The following is a 19,123-nucleotide window of genomic DNA, read 5'->3' as shown; positions in this document are numbered from 1 at the left end:
GTTTTTGGGGTCGGACAGGGAGGACATGTCCCTTTTCCTCTTGTTCTGCCATTTTTCGTTTGGGTCACATCCAAACCTAGTTGCCCCTTGTGATACCTTGACCTTATATTGTAGCTTGTTGTCTTCTTATTCCCCCGAAGCTTTTCCATTATTTTATATTCATGGTAGTCTTTTCTTGTACGGGGGGAGGAGGAGGAGGGAGTGAGGGAGTTACCCTGCAGGGTAATGGCGACTCTGATCACAATGTTTTATACTGTACATTCTTTTTTCCAATGGGATGTGGGCAACACGGGCTGGGCCAGGATTTATTGCCCGTCCCTAATTACCCTTGAATAGAGAGAGTGTCTCACTCAGCCAAATCAGTGAGAATAAAGAACAAAGAAAATTACAGCACAGGACCAGGCCCTTCGGCCCTCCAAGCCTGTACCGACCATGCTGCCCGACTGAACTAAAACCCCCTACCCTTCCGGGGACCATATCCCTCTATTCTCATCCTATTCATGGATTTGTCGAGACACCCCTTATCTGCTTCCATTACCTCCCCCGGCAGTGAGTTCCAAGCATCTATCACCCTCTGTAAAAAACTAGCCTTGTACACCTCCTTTAAATCTTGCCCCTAACACCTTAAACCTGTGCCCCCTAGAAACTGAGTCTTTTACTCTGGGAAAAAAGTTTCTGGCCATCCAACTATGAGCTGAAGTACATTAATCACATTGCTGTCCTTACCTGATTTGGCCTATATGCAACTCCAGAGCCACAGCAAATTTCTTTCCCTAAAGAACATTAGTGAACCAGATGGCTTTTTACCACCATTGACAGTAGTTTCATGATCATCAGTAGCCTTTAATTCCAGATATTTATTGAATTCAAATATCACCATCTACTGTGGTGGGATTTGAACCCTGGTTTCCAGAGCATTACCTTGGGTCTCATATCATCAGACTGCCTCCCACAAACTCAGGGATGGACCCAAAGCCATTAGTTTCAGTCCAGAGAAATGTCCCATCTACCTTTTCATTTGATTTATTATTGTCACATGTATTAGTATACAGTTCAGGTTACCCCAGAAGAATAAGATATCTCAAAGATTTCAGCAGTGGCTGAAGATGATTCACACTGCTACAAAGCCAGAGCAACATGAGTATAAATCTGCACGAACAAGGTTCTACCATCAAGCCAAAAAGATGTCCTGCTTATCACTTGATTTGATTTTTGTCACATGTATTAACATAGTGAAAAGTATTGTTTCCTGCACGCTATGCAGACAAAGCATACCATTCAGAGAAGGAAACGAGACAGTACAGAATGTACTGTTACATTCATAACCAGGATGTAGAGAATAATGTGGTAAATATATTTCAGTGTGTGGCACAGACTGGCAGATCACATCAAACAGGAGGTACAAGCCACTGTTTGCAATGGGAACAGTACAGACTGTACCCAACCAGCCAGTGCTTGCAAAACCCAAAACCATATCCAACAATAGACATGATTCAGTGGTTAGACAACATTTGCTAAATAATCCTCAGAGTGCTAAGAATTATCCTGACAATCAATTTAAGATTGTCAAATCAGGCTTGCACTTTGGCACATTTACACGTGTGCCGGAATATTATACATGTCCTGTTTTTTCGGCCAGGATGTACACACACCGCACCTGTTTTAGCCAAAGTAAGTGACAGCCATTTACCCTGAGGCTCATTCCTCAAGGCAGTGCCCTGATCAGAATCAAGTTTCCTGGTTTAAATTTTGAACCATATTTGGCAGTTAACTGTTACCATCAGCTGCTGCATTCTCCATGGCAAAGCCTCTACCACTTGCCAATCAATCTTCATACGCAGTATAAATTATTTCCCCTTATATCAGTAACTCTTGGAAAGTGTCCTGATGAGTGCAAGTGAAAAAGCTTCAACAGCCCTCCTTTTCTCAGCAACACAATTGGAGCATCGACGGGTCACACATCCCAAAACACGGACTGCACCAAAGAGAGGAATCGGTCTTTTCCAGATACCGAGAGCGGGAGAGAAAGGAGAGGCAATTCTCGGAGGTGAAAGAATCTGGGTTTGGGATTTTAGTCTCCAAGAAGGCGAGGGAATCACAGAGAAGGAAGAATCAAGAAAATAAACATAGCAATGCAACGTCTGAAATTAGCTGATTATTGGATAAGATATACAAATGAGTTTGCTTGGACGTGCTCCCAGGTTTCAGAAATTTAGACAAAGTGCACGAACTATTCCATAATCAAACAAGTGGATTGATTTCCCCTCCTCAAAATTAGACTTTCACAAGGGCAGGAAAACAAGGGTGGCACAGTGATTGGCACTGCTGCCTCACAGCACCAGGACACAGGTTCAATTCTAGCTTCTATTATTACTCCTGTGAAGCACCCTAGATGATTTATGGATCACATTGAAAAAGGTGCTCTATAAATGCACAGTGTTGCTGGTGCAAACTGGTGTTTTTCTGCTGATATTTTTCCTTCCCAAGGTGGTGCTGCCAATACTCAGAGTCAGGGAGATTAAAAATGTGCACAGATTCACAACACAACATGCAGCAAACTCAAATAAATCACCATCCTTCACAGGTCTGTAACCACACTGTCAAGAAACTATCTATATAGTGACACAGGCCGTCTCTTATTCAAAGTGGAGCAACTGTGACAGTGGACTCGGTGCGCACCCTTAGTCATCATCCAGTATCATCTATTCAGCAATCGTATTAACCCCAGGGGAGATCCATCATCTGGCTATTCAGGGTTTATGTCATTTAGATCTTGCACAGTTAATCCACCTGCCATTAGCAGTGAGTTATTTCACTCAGAGCTTCAAAGATACACGTGGGAGAGTCGAGAATGTCTTGGTTTTGCTTTCAGAGTTGTTGAGAGTAATTGTTTCTGTGTCAAGACTAGACAGAAAATTTACAAAAGCAACACAATTACTCAACAGGGTCAACCCAATGTCCGTTTCCCTCACCTGCAAAATATACATCTGTAATATCCAGAAATTACTGTCAGAACATTGTTCAGATGTAGAGTGAAATGTTTACAGCATGGAAACAGGCCCTTTGGCCCAACTTGTCCATGCTGCCTTTTTTTTTAAAGCCCCTAAACTAATCCCAATTGTCTGCATTTGGCCCATATCTCTCTATAGCCATCTTACATGTGTAACTGTCTAAATGCTTTTCAAAGGGCAAAATTGTACCCACCTCTAGCAGCTTGTTCCAGCCATCACTACCTTCTGTGCAAAAAAATTGCCCCTCTGGACCCTTTTACATATCTCTCCTCTCACCTTAAACCTATGCCCTCTCATTTTAAACTCCCCTACCTTTAGGGAAAAAATATTGACTGACTATCTACCTTGTCGATGCCCCTCATTATTTTATAGTCCTCTATCAGGTCACCCCTTAGCCTCCTACACTCCAGAGAAAAAAGTCCCAGTCCCTGTAGCATCCTAGTAAATCTTTTCCGCACTCTTTCTATAATAGGGTGACCAGAACCGTACACAGTATTCCAAGTGTGGCCTTACCAATGTCTTGTACAACTTCAACAAGACGTCCGACTGAAATCCAGGTGTTACTAAGGATTGAAAAATCTTTTGGGTTGCTCACAATTTTACTGTTTTCACTCTGTGCTGAGATTGCACATGGAAAGGGAGCAACACTCAACTGCAATTAGAAGCCAGTGAAAACATCAGAAATAGCTCTGGGAAGTCAAAACCAGCTGCTTCCTCCACATTCTTGTAAAATTAGTCTCTGTTTTGCAGGTCACATTCTGTAAATCTTACTGAGGACTCGGGAGGGTGCAGAGTTATCAAAGAGACTAAAGGCTGAAAAGGACAGAGCATCATCCCCAGATGAGAGAAGATGATAGGAAATGGGCAGGACAGGTTAATCACTGCAGGATAAACTCTAAGCAGCTAACAGCAGCCAGGCTGCACACATCGACCCAATAGCAAATGGCAGGTTATAGTTTAAACTCCACCAGTCATCCACTAGCACAAAGTGAGAAACAGCAAAGTAAGACAAGGCACAAATATCACACACATCACAAGTGTCAGCAAGAGTTAGCCTGACTGAAAATGAAATACAGTTCAATCCTCTCAACTGTGGCCTAACCAAAGTTTTAAAGCTGCAAGGTGACATCCTGACTCTTGTTCTCAATGCCCTGACCAATAAAGGCAAGCGTGTCATACGCTGTTGTCATGTGAGTGTACCTTTAAGAAAGTTTTTTTTTAAAATCACGCAGTTTTCAGTTTCAGTGACGTCACTGGGGATTGAGCTAAGCTGTGGCAGTCAGGTGATGGGGGTTTTTTCCTTTGGGTTTTCAGTTTTGTTTTGGGGAGTGTTGTTGGAAGCAGTTTAGCAGCAAGCTAAGCAGCAGTTTCTCTCTCTTCCCTCTGTTTGGTTCTGAAACTATCAGTTAGCTGAAGGAGAGACTTATGGCCATCCTGCATTAATGAAGCTGTGTTTAGGGAAACAGGTTCGACTACAGCCTCTTCTGAATTTCTTCAGAAGGGACTTTCAGCATTTGACCCAGGAGGTGGGATTCCTATAACGAGTGGGTATTAACCTATTGTGTTTATTGGAGGGTTTTGTGTATTGGATGTTGACTTTGGCTGGAACACATTAAAGATATTTGACAATAATAAATCAAATCAGATGACATTGGCCATAGAACAGCTGCTTGTCACTAAAATCTCATCTGTTAGATGTCAATCAGTGAAGAAAAGGGGACTCGAGACCCTCTGAATTAGCCAAGCAAATCACTCCACCGTATCGGTGATGACCGCTCACCACTATCTTCTCAAAGGCCCCCCTGCCCTCATGAGGTGATGAATCCTTGCTCGAAGGACGAGCGTTTGATATTAATATTTCCTCAAACGAGCCAATCTCACCTGCAGCAAAGGCAGATTTGTTGCGAGAATTACTCATCTTTTTCTTTCTGCCTCACACAGTTCTGGCCATCTGGTTCCAGCCCTCAGGAGGTGGGGAGGATACGTGTGTGAAAAATGCATTTAGAAAAGGGTTCTAGCTCCTGTTTACTTCAATAGTGAAGAGAATAATGACACAACAGACACCAACAATAAATGTTAAGGATGATATATCATTTATCAATTGAATCCTGGATAGATTAGGCTGCCAATGTTCTGGCTACAGTAAACACACTGCTGGCTTCATGGTTTCTCCTGCTAATCATTCCGCACAATGATTTCGTGTGGCATCGCAGGAGTTCCAGTCAGTCTTCATCTTGTTGGCAATGGCTGCCAGTTTGTGCTAAAGCACACAATGTGTTCAGTTGCTGAGTGGGAGGGTTATATAATATTGGCATGGTTAGTAGGGATAAACCCAATTGACAAAGCTTCTATAATCAGCTGTGTAATGCATCCCATCCACAGGTAACCTGGAATCTCAGCTGTGGCTCCAATATTTAGGGGGAGCAGTGGATCAGCTGAAGATGCCTGGGCAGAAAGATCCCATTATTTATTAAAAATTTGCTTGCCTACATAAGTCAGTAGTCCTGGAAGAGGATTTTCCTGACTGGAGGTCCGCGACTAGCGGTGATCCGTACTGGGACTCTGCCGTTTGTGATATACATGTAATGACACTAAGGTTAATCCCCTTTACCTCGTGTCACAATCTGCATCAACTCTGACAGTTTCTTACCCAGACCCTCTCCCTGTAACCCCACACATTTACCATGGCCAATCCACCTAACCTGCACATCATCGAATTGTGGGAAGAATTGGAACACTGAGGAAACCCATGCAGACATGGGGAGAACATGCAAATTCCACACAGTTACGCAAGACTGAAATTGAACCCGGTCCCTGACACTGTGAGGCAGCAATGTTAACCGCTGTGCCTCCATGGCATCATTGATGGTGAGCTTTCCATTCCAGGTCTAATTCCTGCTGGAATGATGGGATTGGAACTTGCAGTGGGAGCTTTATTCAGGATTTGGGATTACTAGCCCAGTTAGATTGCCACTATGATAATGTAACAGCTTAAACAGGTCACTTTGAGGCTAAAGATAAGCAAATTTAATATAAACAACTTTGACACCAGAATGGAGAGAGAGGTGGGGGAGGGATGAGAAAAGGCTATTTCAGACATTGAAACCTCAGCCCTATAATTCACATCACTGGATCCCTGGGGTTTAAAACAGATATGTTCCATGTGGACTTTTCTCAAAGATGATTCTAGCCCACAAGGAGGCGATATGAGCCCCTTTACAAAAGTAGATTTTAAATCGGGGGCTAATTCCCAGCGAGGAAATCCAGCACCCAATGGTGAGGTAGAACTGGCCAATCTCTCCAGTTGCACAATCACTATCTTAAGTGACGGTGATTCTGTGCTCAATGCTTTGGAGACTGACTTAAGACATCTTACCCAACAGTGTATAGGCTGTTGTCAGGAAACTTTGTGAGTAAATTCCCTGTGATTTTCCAATATGTGACTTCTAGCTCTGTGCTCAGAATTCAAGTCAATAGGAGGTGGCTTAGTTTTTTAAGAAGTTTGTTAGTGTCACAAGCAGGCTTACATTAACATGGCAATGAAGTGAAAATCCCCTAGTCACCAGCACCTGTTCAGGTACACCGAGGGGAAATTTAGCATGGTCAACCAGCATGTCCTTCAGACTGTGTGGAGGAAACAGGAGCACCTGGAGGAAACTCACGCAGACATGGGGAGAATGTGCAAACTCCACAGACAGTGACCCAAGTGGGAATCGAATCTAGGGCCCTGGTGCTGTGAGGTAGCAGTGCCAGCCCATGTAGAACAGTAACAAACTCTCAATTATTCTAATGATGTGACACTAAGCTTTAATTCAAAGAAATGATTTCTGAAGTTATGGAGTGGATATCTAATTGGATTTTAAAAACAGATTAGATGCAGATACCATGTGACTTGGCAGCAGAGTCAAAGATGGCTGTGCATTTGCATCACTTATCACCTGGGTGTTGACGAACCATTAGACACAATTACTAAGGCAACGAGACCCCGTCCAAGAGAGGAATTCTCAGCTGTGAGCTAATCTGACAACACCAGCAATGCCCTTGTTCTGTTAGTGGGTGGAGCATGTGCTTCTGTTTTAGATAGTCTTCAGCATCATGGGAACTGAGTGTATTTTTTTAAACAAAGAACAATACAGGAACAGGCCCTTCAGCCCACCAAGCCTGCACCAATTCCTAATTCTTATTTAAACCCACTACTTATTGCCATATCCCTCTGTTCATGTGTCTCTCACAATAAGCCTTGAACATTGCTAATGTGTCTGCTTCATCATCTCCACTGGCAGCATGTTTTAGACACCCACCACTCTGTGTGAAAAACTTTCCCTGCACATCGTTCTCAAACATTACCCCCCCCCCTTCCCCTCCCCCCTCACTTAACCCTGCACCCTCTTGTAAATGACACTTCCACCCTGGGGAAAAGCCTCTGGCTATCCATCCTGTCTATGCTCCTCAATTTTGCAGACCGCTATCAGGTTTTTCCCTCACCCTCCATCTTCACAGTGAGAACAATCCAAGTTTATCAAACTCTCCAGACCAGGCAACATCCTAGTAAACCTTCTTTGCACTCTCTCTAAAGCATCCACATCCCTTCTGGTAGGGTGGCAAACAGAACTGCACACAATATTCTAAAGGCAGCCTAACTAAAATTTTATACCACTGTAACATAACTGTCAGCTTTTATACTCAATACCCCACTGATGAAAGGCAGGCATGCTGCATGTCTTAGAACATAGAACTCTACAGCACAAACAGGCCCTTCGGCCCCCAAGTTGCGCCGATCATATCCATACCTACCAGGCCATAGAACTATCTATAACTCCCAATGCCATTAGATCCCATATACTCATCCAGAAGTCTTTTAAAACACCCCAGTGAGTTCACCTCTACCACCACCGACGGCAGCCGATTCCACTCACTCACCACCCTCTGAGTGAAAAACTTACCCCTAACATCTCCTCTGTACTTGCCTCCCAGCACCTTAAACCTGTGTCCTCTCGTAGCGACCATCTTATCTACCTGTGTTGCCATTTTCAGAAATCTATGGACCTGCACGCCCCAGATCCCTCTGTATAAATAGCATTTCATGACCACCAGATGTCAAAGCTCTCTACGGTTAATCAAGTACTTTTGAAGTGTAGTCACTCTTGCAACGTAGGAAAGACTGCAGTTAATTTGTTCACAGCAAGAGGATAATGGCTATGTAATCTATTAGTGCTGATTTTCAGAAAAATATTGAACCCAGGAAACTGTGGAGAACCACCCCCCCCTAAAGATATTGTGGCTGTGGGATCTTTCGTATTGACTGGAATATGTGAACAGATGGGAGGCAGGAGAGAGGAAGAGCTGGAGTAAGAATCGTTTACGCACTTATCCGTGTCTCCTGCAGTAAGTGTGCAGCAGGGGAGACCAGGCTCAGGTCGGGCTCATTTAATGGATCCTAATAACCATCCTAAACTCACCCTTGCTGAATGGAGAGGTGAGGGAAGGTCACGGAGAGGGAATGTCAGAGGCTAGTGTGTACCTGAGAATCTGTACCTTCCAGAGGGAAAGGGAGAATAAACAGGAGTGAAACTGAGAGGTTATTGTCCTGGGCGTTTAATGAATAATTCAGGTAGAATTGAAAAGACATTTGGTTCGAATCTAAATGCAGTCACAAGGAAAGAAGTCATGAAAATGCAGAGAGCAAAAAACAAACTTCTTGTGCATGGAAACTAAACAAAACAACAACCAAAATGGAGCTAGGAAAGATTGGAAAAATGAAGTGAGCTCACTTGAGGGAGCAGTGCTCTGAAAGCTCGTGACTCCAAATAAACCTGTTGGACTTTAACCTGCTGTTGAGAGACTTTTTACTGGAGAAATGAGCCAGAGGCTTGGGGCTGGACTGGTTACAATAATGAAATAAAAAAGTGGAACAAAATCCTAATAAAACGGGCTCTGCATCTGTTCCGAATTGTGGGAATCTAATTCTTACTCTGCCTTGCTGCAGCTGGACAGATTAAAACACAACCCTTTATGGTGTTAAATCAATGGGTCGTAATAATAGTCTGCACTGAATTAACTCAGTGCTAAGTGTAACCAAATAAAGCAGCTTAAACCAAAACCCCAGCCAATGAGTATCTTCCTCATGCCCTTTGTTTTGCCTCATACGGAAGGTGCTAGATGAGTACACGAGTCAGTGAAGACAGCAATAGTCACAGGTTAATCTGAATGGAACCATCACTCCAATTTCTAATTACACAGAGTGCTCAATAATACCGAGTAAGCAAGATAAAGATAACATAAGAACACAAGAGCAAGGAGCAGGAGTCGGCCATCTGTCCCCTCGAGCCTGCTCTGCCATTCAATAAGATCATGGCTGATCTTTTTGTAGACTCAGCTCCACTTACCCGCCCGCTCACCATAACCCTTAATTCCTTTACTGTTCAAACATTTTTATGATTATTTATCTATCATAAGAACATAAGAAATAGGAGCAGGAGTAGGCCATCTAGCCCTTCGAGCCTGCCCCGCCATTCAATAAGATCATGGCTGATCTGTCGCTGCTCAGTTCCACTTTCCCGCCCTCTCCCCATAACCCTTAATCCCCTCTCTTATCAAAAACCCATCAACCCGCGTCTTAAAAATATTTAGCGAGGCAGCCTCCACCACTTCAACGGGCAGAGATTTCCAGAGATTCACCACCCTTTGAGTGAAGAAGTTCCTCCTCAACTCCGTTCTAAACCGCCTCCCCTTTATCTTGAGGCTGTGCCCCCTAGTCCTACTGTCTTTTTTGAGCGGGAAGAGTCTCTCCACCTCTATCCTATCCATCCCATTCATCATCTTATACGTCTCAATGAGATCTCCCCTCATTCTTCTAAACTCTAACGAGTACAAGCCCAGTTTATTCAGCCTCTCCTCATAGCTCAATCCCCTCAACTCCGGTATCAGCCTAGTAAACCTCCTCTGCACTCCCTCCAGGGCCAAAATATCCTTGCGCAGGTGCGGCGCCCAAAACTGCACACAGTACTCCAGCTGCGGCCTCACCAATGCCCTATACAGCTGCAGCAAGACCTCCCTACTTTTATATTCAATCCCCCTCGCTATGAAGGCCAGCATCCCATTCGCCTTCCTGACCACCTGCTGCACCTGCAAGCTGGGTTTTTGCGACTCATGCACAAGGACCCCGAGGTCCCTCTGCACCGTCGCCTGCTGCAGTTTTTCGCCACGTAAGTAATAGTCCTTCCTACCATTCTTCCTACCAAAGTGGACCACCTCACACTTGCCAACATTAAATTCCATTTGCCATTTCCTGGCCCATTCGCCCAGCCTATCTAGATCCTTCTGCAGACTGTCCACACCCTCCGCACAATTTGCCTTTCCCCCAATCTTGGTGTCATCAGCAAATTTCGACACCCTGCACTCGGTTCCCTCCTCCAGATCATCTATATAAATGGTAAATAGCTGAGGCCCCAGCACCGACCCCTGGGGCACCCCACTAGTCACCAACCGCCAATCCGAATAGCACCCCCTTGCTTTAAAAACATTCAATGAGGTAGCCTCTTCTGCTTCACTGGGCAGGGAATTCCACAGATTCACAACCCTTTGTGTGAAGAAGTTCCTCCTCAACTCAGCCCTAAATCTGCTTCCTCTTATTTTAAGGCTATGCCTCCTAGTTCTAGTTTCACCCACCAGCGGAAACAACTTTCCTGCTCCTATCTTACATGTTTCTATAAGATCTCCCCTCATTCTTCTGAACTCCAATGAGTATAACCCCAGTCTACTCGGTCTCTCCTCAAAGCCAACCCTCTCAACTCCGGAATCAACCTAGTGAACCTCCTCTGCACCCCCTCCAGTGCCAGTATATCCTTTCTCAAGTAAGGAGATCAAAACTGTACACAGTACTCCAGGTGTGGCCTCACCAGCACCTTATACAGCTGCAACATAATCTCGCTGAAGATGAAAGGGTTCTCATTTTCTCATAGCTACACACTCTTAAAGAAGTGATGGAAATGGGACTTATTGTCCACATGAACTAAGAGTAGCATTTTATCCAGAATGATGTTTGGAGCAATAAAATCCACCTCAAATACTGTTTATAAACATGGTAACTTTAAGACTTGAACAAGCTGCGAAGGAAAATACAAGAAACTCTCGCCTGATCTCTGCATGCGCGATAATGAACAACAAACACATTTCTCCACATCTGGATTCCTAATTGGCGGTAAACACAGCAAGAAGTCTTACTGTGTTTACCCCAGTCCAACACCGGCATCTCCACTTCAATTCCTAATTAGCTACATGTGGCTAATGATTAGTGCATTGGCCCATGGGGTGTAATGCGTTTGATAGACTTCAATTAAGGGTGACATGGTGGAACAGTGGTTGGCACTGTCACCTCAGTGCCAGGGTTCAATTCCAGTCTCAGGTGACTGTGTGTGGAGTCTGCAGGTTCTCCTTGTGTGGGTTTTCTCCGGGTGTTCCGGTTTCCTCCCAAAGGATGTGCAGGCTAGGTGGATTGGCCATATTAAATTGCCCCTTAGTGTCCCAAGATGTGTACGTTAGATGCCACACGCTGCCTTTACCACCCTATCCACTTTGTGGCCACTTTCAGGGAGCTGTGGACCTGAATCCCAAGTTCCCTCTGTACGTCAGTGCTGTGCAGGGTCCTGCTGCGATCATTCTAAATTTACATCCAAGATTCTGAGGGGAGTTGAGGGGCCAGGTATGGTCTCTGCGATGGGGGAAGACTAGAATTGGGGGTGGAGGGGGGGGTGGTGGTGGTACCGCCAAAGAATAAAAATGGAAAAGAGGGAAATGTTTAAAATCAACTCCTATCTCATCACAGATGGGTGGGTGGGTGGGTTGGTTAGTTAGTAAGTTTGTAGATGACACAAAAGATAGGAGTTGTGGATAACGTGCAAAGAAAGAAAGAAAATTACAGCATAGGAACAGGCCCTTTGGCCCTCCAAGTCTGCACCAGCTATGCTGCCCGACTGAACTAAAACCCCCTGCCCTTCCAGGGATCACATCCCTCTATTCCCTCCTCTTCATGTACTTGTCAAGACGCCTCTTAAAAGTCACTACCTGTATCCGCTTCCGCTACCTCCCCTGACAACAAGTTCCAGGCACCCACCATTCTAAAAAATCTGCCTTGTACATCTCCTTTAAACCTTGCCCCTCGCACACTAAACCCGTGCCCCCAGTAATTGATTCTTCCACCCTGGGAAAAAACTTCTGACTATCCTCTCTGTCCGTGCCTCTCATAATCTTGCCAACTTCTATCAGGTCTCCCCCTCGACCTCCGTCACTCCAGTGAGAACAAACTGAGTTTCTCCAACCTCTCCTCACAGCTCATGCCCTCCATACCAGGCAACATCCTGGTAAATCTTTTCTGTACCCTCTCCAAAGGTTCCACATCCTTCTGGTAGTGTGGCAACAGAAGAATTGAACATTGTATTCCAAGTGCCACCTAACTAAGGTTCTATAAAGCTGCAACGTGACTTGCCAATTTTTAAACTCAACACTCTGGCTTATGAAGGCAAGCATGCCGTATGCTTTCTTGACTACCTTCTCCACTGCATTGCCACTTTCCGTGACCTGTGTACCTGTACACCCAGATCCCTCTGCCTATCAATACTCCTAAGGGTTCTGCCATTTACCGCACATTTCCGATCTGTATTAGACCTTCCAAAATGCATTACGTCAAATTTGTCTGGATTAAACTCTATCTGCCACCTCTCCACCCAAGTCTCCAACTGATCTATATCCCGCTGTATCCTCATCGCTATCTGCAAATCCACCAATCTTTGTGTTGTCCGCAAACTTAATCATTTTCCTCCAAATCATTTATATATAATTACAGACAGCAAACGTCCCAGCACTGATCCCTGAGGAACACCACTTGTCACAGCCCTCCATTCAGAAACGCACCCTTCCACTGCTACCCTCTGTCTTCTTTGATTGAGCCAGTTTTGTATCCATCTTGCCAGCTCACCTCTGATCCCATGAAGCTTCACCTTCTGCACCAGTCTGCCATGAGGGACCTTGTCAAAGACCTTACTGAAGTCCATGTAGCAACATCCAGCCCTACCCTCAATCATCTTCGTCACTTCCTCGAAAAACTCGATCCAGTTTGAGAGACACAACCTCCCCTTCACAAAACTACATTGCCTCTCACTAATATGTCCACTTATTTCCAAGTGGGAATAAATCCTGTCTTGAAGAATCCTCTCCAATAATTTCCCTACCACTGATGATGGATTAACAGGTCTGTAATTCCCTGGATTATTCTTGCTACCCTTCTTAAACAAAGGAACGACATTGGCTATTCTCCAGTTCTGTAGGACCTCCCCTGTAGCCAGTGAGGATACAAAGATTTCTCTCAAGGCCCCAGCAATTTCCTCCCTTGCCTCTCTCAGTATCCTGGGGTATATCCCATCAGGCCCTGGAGACTTGTCTCTCAAGAACCCCAATACCACCTCCTTTTTGATCTCAACATGACTCAAACGATCTACAATTCTTTCCCAAATTCATCATCCACCAAGTCCTTCTCTTTGGTGAATACTGACACAAAATACTCATTTAATACCTTGCCCATTTCCTCTGGCTCCACACAGATTCCCTCCCTTGGCTCTTTATATATGCATAAAAAGCCTTGGGATTTTCCTTAGTCCTGCTGGCCAATGCTTTTTCATGACCCCTTTTAGCCCTTCTTACTTAAGTTTCTTTGTACTTTCCTTGTATTCCACACTTGCTTCGTGTGTTCCCAGCCTCCTAGTTTTGACAAACGTTTCCTTTTTCTCTTTGACCAGGCTCATAATATCTCTCGCTATCCAAGAAGGTTGTCAAAAGACACAGCAGGATATAGATCAGTTGCAGGTATGGGTGGAGAATTGTCAGATGTTGTTTAATCCAGGCAGGTATGAGGTGCTGCACTTTGTGAGATCAATTGTTAAGGATAAGTCTCCAGTTAATGGTAGGACCCTGCACAGCACTGATGTACAGAGGAAACTTGTGGTTCAAGTCCACAGCTCCCTGAACGTGGCCACAAAGTAGATAGGGTGGTGAAGGTGGCATTTGGCATGCTTGCCTTTATTGGTCAGGGTACTGAGTACAAGAGACAGGATGTCATGTTGCAGCTTTAGAAAGCTTTAACCTCACTTAAGAGTATTGCATTTAATTCTAGTCACCACATTACAGAAGGGATGTGAAGGCTTTGGAGGGGGTGCAGAAGAGGTTTACCAGGACGCTGCCTGGATTAGAGGACACGAGCTATAAAAGGAGAAGCTGGACAACGTAGGGTTGTTTTTTCTGGAGCGACAGAGGCCCAGGGAAGACCCAATAGAAGTCTATAAAATTGAGAGGCATAGATAGGGTTGACAGTCAAGAATCTTTTTTCCCCCGCCTCTAGAGGTGAAATGTCTAATACTGGGGGACATGCACTTAAAATGAGAGGGGAAAGTTCAAAAAGGAGGTGCTAGAGGCATGTAGGTACTGGAATGCGTTGCCAGGGATGATGGTGCAGGCAGATATGACAGGGGTGTTTGAAGGGGCTTTTTGATAAGCACATGAATATGCAAGCAATGGAGGGATATGGACCAAGGGGAGGCAGAAGGGATTAGTTTAATCTGGCATCATGTTCAGCACAACATAATGGGCCGAAGGGCCTTTCCCTGCACTGTATTATTCCACGTTCCCTGTAAACCTTTTACTTGGGAATTCCGAGAGTGATTATCCAGTACATCTTTGGGGTACCACCACCACCACCCACCCCCCCCTCCCCCCCCTCCATCTGACAGTGGGAAGCCAGAGAGTTACAGCTAAATCTCTCTTTCTGTGGCCCAGTGAGGTGTATTAGAATACTTCCTGGGGAATTTTCATTACATAAAAGGCAGTATACAAACTGCCGCTCTGCCTCAGAGCTTCTCAAGTGAAAGGATTTTGCCATGAAATTCTTAATCATTTTGGCAATATCTTATAATATCAACAATCCAGGGAAGTAACACTTAAAATGCAATGTAAAATACATGTCTTTATAGAGAGAGTGAAATGGATAGTACAATCAAATTAGGCTAAGAATTAACATGGGGGGAGGATCTTGACCAAGTAGTAAAGAACTTGACCACAGAATAACAGCGCAGTTAGATAGAAATCAAACAAGGAGACTCTCTCTCTCCCTCGTTGGACAATTGCCAAAAGTAAAATAACTTTAGCACATGTGGTTCCGGCATCAGGGAAACACTCGAGTTGTTAAAAATTCTGTTTAAATCATAACACAAAGCATTAATTGAAGCACAGAAAGAGCTGTCTGATTTTATAAACATTTTCACATGAAGGTAATCTTTTTTGTAAAGCTGTCAAAGAATAATTAGTTACAAGTCGGCCTCTAGGTTTTGCCACCAACTCCCCACCCCCCCCAGCCCCCCGTCCAACCCCCACCTTCCCGCCCCACTTCTAATATAAATAGAGACATTGTTCCGCAATAATGAACTCACAAACAAGTCCTTTCAGCAGATTACCATTCTAGTTTGGCAGCAAGTAACAGGCCACGGAAGGTCACGTGAGATCTTTTGTTCATTTACACAAATATGTCATGAGCAAGTAATTACGTTGTCAGAAAGATTCTTTCCTCAGTCAGTCCGTTTTAATATAGTCGGCCTAGTTTGGAGGAACGCAAGCATTTAACCAAGATTGCCAGGAGCAATAAACTCCCCTCGCAGCTGCCATTGTTTTAGGTTTTTGAAAGCAGCCATGTGTTATCATTTACAAGGAATTACGGGTTAAAAAAATTCCGCTGCTTTATGGGTGGAAAGGGACCACGTGCTGGAGGCCATCAGGAGGAAGACTTTAGGCAAGTTTCTTTTTAAACTTGGCCCTCACCAGGTTGAGGTGGGCGGGATGGTAGGCGCTGGGAGTGCCAGCCTTCACCTGCCAAGCCCTGTCCCCACTTGCCCACATCCCCCCCCCCCCCACCATTCTCAGCTGCATCTCCAGAACTGTCCAGGACGGTTCTTCTCCTGAACACAATGGAAACGGGCTCCAGCCCCATGGCATCAAGCAGTAGCCCATCAGGCCGATTTTATAAATCAGACTAAATCCCCATCTTATCATCAATAAGGACAACTGGACCAATGAGGAATCTACATTTGTCTCCTTCCAATTGTGGAGTTAATCTGAAGTTGGGGGGGGGGGAGTTACTTGCCAATCAGATATTTTCATACACTGATGGCAGAGGCAGCGTCATTTCTTTGTTTGCAAGCCTGAATAAATATCCAGAGCACCGACATGTGGCAATATTCCCCACAGCCAGCCAAGACTGCTTTTGCTAAGAATGTGAATAATGACTCGATGTTTCTTCGGCGAGATTGCTTCAGTCGATTGTTTTTTTTTAAGGTGAAGAGACACCAATGGGCTGCAAGACTGCATCTTAGAGATTTAAACTCAAACCATAATCACCAACATCTGCACCAGGGGCGGAGGGGGGGCCTTCAGGCTGCTGTGCTAAAAGTTGGAGTTTGGGCACAGAAGGAATTTTGGGGTTAATTTCTTTCCAAAGTCTAGTTTTTCCTTTAATTTATCCATTAACTAAAAGTTGCTGTTTTTGTTGAAAGATGAGGCGTCTTAGTCCAGCTGTAAAACAAGGCTGATACAGACTCCATTCACAGCTGTAACTAGTTCATTAAATAACTGGATTAAACAGGTTTCCAGAGGCTAGTTTTTGTACAGTATGAAAGCAGGCCGTGTTAAAGTGTGTCTTTGTCTTCACTGGAGTGTGCCTTTCGGCTGTGGTAGAGTGCTAAAGTTGGGAGTTGAGGAGGGAGTTTGGTGAGTAGCTTTCCCCAAGAGCAGCAACAGCCACCTTGGTAAATTGGACCTGGTGAGTATTTCTACTGTCCTTAACATAGTCTAAGCTAGAGGAAGAAGGGAGTAATTTAAGGTCAAATCACGGCAGGACAGCTCAGCCACGTGGAATGCTCCTCCTGTGTGATGTGGGAAGTCAGAGACAAACACACTTTCCCCCTTAAGTTAAATTTAAAGTTTATTTATTAGTGCAAGTGAGTTTACATTAACACTACAATGAAGTTACTGTGAAAATCCACCAGTTACCACACTCTGGTGCCTTTTCAGATACACGAAGGGAGTATTTAGCATGGCTAATGCACCAGACTTGCACAGCTTTGTGCAAGCACCCAGAGAAAACCCACGCAGACACGGGCAGAACTGCAGACTCTGCACAGACAGTGACCCAAGCTGGGAAGTGAACCTAGGTCCCTGGCTCTATGAGGCAGCAGTGCTAATCACTGTGCAAAATAGATATCCAAGCTGCTTGTATGCGTGCAGAGAGATTCAAAAGTTATATTTAGTGGTCCAGTATTTAGTGAGAATGTTATGTTTCTAATTCATAAATTCCTTCTCCATTATTATCTTGTATAAAATGGTACGTCAATATGCATTAAGTAAAAGAGAACCATTTTATCAAAACATGTTAACAATCAGAACAGTTCACAAAAATACCAACGATAGAGGGGAACAACAATTTGTACTGTACTGCAAGAGAAGAGAGAGTGCTGATTGATATAGACATCGCCATGAAGAATGCACCAGGGAACAATTAACTGCCAAGCTTTTGCTTAATTCAAACCAAGCTTTTGTTTCATTAAAAAGAAGAAATATTTGGACATGTCCCTTCCGTCTGTAACTTCCGGCATGTGTAAATGAACCACACTGCAATCCCGACTCAGCGTCTTAAATTGTTCGTCAGTACAATTCTTAGCACTCTCTGGATTGCTTAGCAAGTGTTGTCCAATTCTGGAGTCACATCTAATGTTAGACACTGTGCTTTGAGCTCTGCAAGCATAGGCTGATTAGAATAGAACCTCTACAGTACAGAAGAAGCCATTCAGCCCATTGAGGCTGCAGTGACTCTGATAGAGCATCTTACCCAGTCCATTTCCCCCACCCTATCCCCGTAACCCCACACATAGTCCATGGGCAATCCATCTAACCTGCACACCTTCAAACTGTGGGAGGATACCTATTCAGGCATAGGGTGAACATGTAAATTCCACACACACAGTACGATAGGGAGCGGGACAGCTTGATCTTGGGTGCGGACATAGCTCGGCACAAGATCGAGGGCCTGTACTGTGCTGTACTGTTCTACGTTCTACATGGCGTATCAATGTGCAGAATGGTTACATATTTGGGAAGTTTGTCAGACATCCCCTTACGGACAGGAAAGGAAGTGTTTATAACTTCCAGCCAAAAATTTGAATGTAATTTTCTTTAGATACAGCAAATAGGTAAATATGATACATATAAGGGTGTACTTATTTACATAAACAAATAAAGCTCTGCCTGTAATATGGGTGTTGATAAGGAATGGTTTACAAATTTAAACTGTAGAATAGAATGGGAGGAGTGTGTTTTAGAAGAAATGTCTCTCTGTGGGTGAGATTATAGACTGTGGAATGTGTAACCACAGCTGAGACAGAGACTAGAGAAACAAGGAAGATACAAAGCTACGGGGAACAAACAGTGAGATTACAGGAAGTCTGCACAATCCCAATGGGCCGAATAGACTCTTTCTGGGCTGGTAGGTTTTGCTAGTTTTATAAACTTAGAGAATTTACAGAGACCAAAACAAAACCCTATTATTCGTCAGCAAGAGCAATTAAAACAAAAAGATTGTAAACTTTAATATACGAGGTCACATTGCTGGAGTTTTTAGCCTCATGAGGATTGATAATAATAGACTGGGAGGCTCAAACATACATCGGAAGGTGTACTGGGGAGATGTCAGCTTCATTACAAAGGGGAAAAACCTGAAAAAAATCTTTAAAAACAAAAAAAAAGACCCTGTAAATCAGGTATGAGTGAGATACTCAGTGCAGGTAACTTTCTCCGTTAGCTGTTGTGTGCACTCTGTCCAAAGGCAGGTATTTAGTTTGTTGTTCTGTGATGCTTCATTGTGAGCAGTTTGGCAGCTAGCAGAGTTAGTATCATAGCCTCAAAACAAATATCAAGCAGAATTAGACACTCGTGGATATATTTAAAGATTACCAACAGCTCAGCTGTATGAACGGTACCAATTCTGTCCATGAAAGTCAGATTAGGTATAACGAGGTACGGTT

The 19,123-nt window shown here is 44.2% G+C and overlaps 1 protein-coding gene across 7 annotated transcripts in view; it reads right to left on the bottom strand.

Annotated features, from left to right (window-relative positions):
* Nucleotides 1-19,123, bottom strand: part of LOC145360327 (polyhomeotic-like protein 2) — a 256,660-nt gene that overhangs the window by 213,019 nt on the left and 24,518 nt on the right. Inside the window, exon 1 of one of the 7 annotated variants that reach the window (XM_080215521.1) lies at nucleotides 15,485-15,503. The exons of the other annotated variants lie outside the window; for them this stretch is intronic. The gene's annotated coding sequence lies outside the window, so the exon portion shown is untranslated. Of the gene's footprint in view, nucleotides 1-15,484; nucleotides 15,504-19,123 lie in introns of those variants that run through there. 7 annotated transcript variants of the gene reach the window in all.

Source organism: Carcharhinus amblyrhynchos, chromosome 30, assembly GCF_965287045.1.
Source record: "Carcharhinus amblyrhynchos chromosome 30, sCarAmb.v2.hapA, whole genome shotgun sequence".
NCBI lineage: Eukaryota > Metazoa > Chordata > Chondrichthyes > Carcharhiniformes > Carcharhinidae > Carcharhinus > Carcharhinus amblyrhynchos.
The sequence above is the reverse complement of the archived record's forward strand: the minus strand, read 5'-3'. Positions and strand labels throughout refer to the sequence as shown.